This window comes from Rhea americana, unplaced genomic scaffold (genome assembly GCF_003343005.1).
Source record: "Rhea americana isolate MKP2758 unplaced genomic scaffold, rheAme1 scaffold_249, whole genome shotgun sequence".
Classification (NCBI taxonomy): Eukaryota; Metazoa; Chordata; class Aves; order Rheiformes; family Rheidae; genus Rhea; species Rhea americana.
In genome coordinates, this window is record NW_028186367.1 from 408,272 (window position 1) to 409,892 (window position 1,621).

The window sequence follows — 1,621 nt, forward strand, 5'->3', positions numbered from 1 at the left end:
AAAAAAAAAAAAAAAAAAAAAGCATTAGGCACACTAAAGATGTTTCCACAGTTTCTAATTGTTCACCTGAACAGAAAATCATTGACATAGGAAGGAAATGATGCAGCAGAGGGAAGGAATGAACTGATATGGCACACACCTTTAGGAAACTTCAGTTGTGTTTGGGAAGCAATTTGAGATTTAAACTGGTATTTCCCTTCCATCTGGCTACAGGGAACAGAGCCAAGTGTTAGCGAGCTTTAAGCTGAAGGACTGTAATGTGGAAAACATACGTGAACAACAAGCTTGCTATTCAAAGGAACACTCCCTTTATTTTATACAGGAGGTGGGGGACACCAGGGGGAAAAAAGGCCTTGTTAATTTGAACTATTGTGTGAAGATATAGGAGTCAGAAGGAGAGATTTTAAGAGAACCATAGACCGTGACAGACTGAACAAAAGCTTACAGAACATCTGTAAACAGCCATGGCAAGATCTGGAGGTTTGTATTCCTAGACAGGTCCACTCAAACTGTTTGCTTGGATCATCAGAAAAGAAAGGGAAGAACTTTGGCACTAAGAATAAAGGGAGACAGTGTTTGAAAAGCAAAGCACTGGGAAAGATAAGATTTGCCTTTGGAAGTATGGAAGAAAAGGGTTATTGATGATTAGCATTGTTTACATTGGAGTACTCTGGTTACAATAAAATTTAGCGGTTCTTTTTAAACCAAACAGAAAGTCCAAGAGAAGCCTAAGTAATCACAGTAGATTTGGACAGTTAAAAAATAAACAGATTCAAGGCCTGGATCATCTAGTATTCATAAACAGGTCCTCTACAAGGCACATGATGGAAGAGGAGTTTGTGAGCAACCAGAAACTGCAAGGAGGCTAAAGAATCATAGGATAATTCAGGTTGGATGGGCTCTCCCAAAGCTCCTAGTCCAACTCTGTGCTCAAAGCAGGGTCAGCTCTATCCTCACAGGGAAAAAGTCTTCCCTTATATTGAGCTGCAGCCTCTCTTGTTTTAATTTACGCCCGTTGTCCTCTGCTGATATACTGTGAAGAGCTGGGTCTGGCCCCTCGGTGACCTCCATGTGGGTACTGGAAAGCTGCTGCGGGTCCTCCCAAGGACACCTCTCCTGCAGGCTGAGCTCKCCTGGCTCCCTCAGCCTCTCCTCRCGGGGCACATGCTGCAGCCCCAGCCACCTCCATGCCCCTCCGCCCGGCTCCCAGGCCCTGCGCATCCCGCCTCGGCCGCCGGGCCTGAAGCTGCGTGGGCTCAGGCTCGGCCCAAGCCCTTCCGAGGCGGCCCGGTGGCCTCGCCGGCCCCGCCTTGAAGGCATCGCCTCATGCCCACAGCGACAGGCGAGGGGAGCTGAAGGACCCCGTGGCCCGAGTGCGCCGGCGGAAGCCGGTGGGGGAAGGAAGCGGCGGGACGGCGAGCGCACCGCGGGCCCGGGGCGGCCGCGCCAACGGCCGCCAGCAGGAGGCCGCGCGACACCTCCCGGCCCGCGCCCGCGCGCTACGTCCCCGCAGGGGGCCGCGCCGCGCCGCGCCGCGCCGCGCCGTGCCGTCCGCGCAGGCCTGATTGGACAGGCCCTGTCACGTGGTGGAGAACGTCACGCCGAACCCACAATGCTCGTT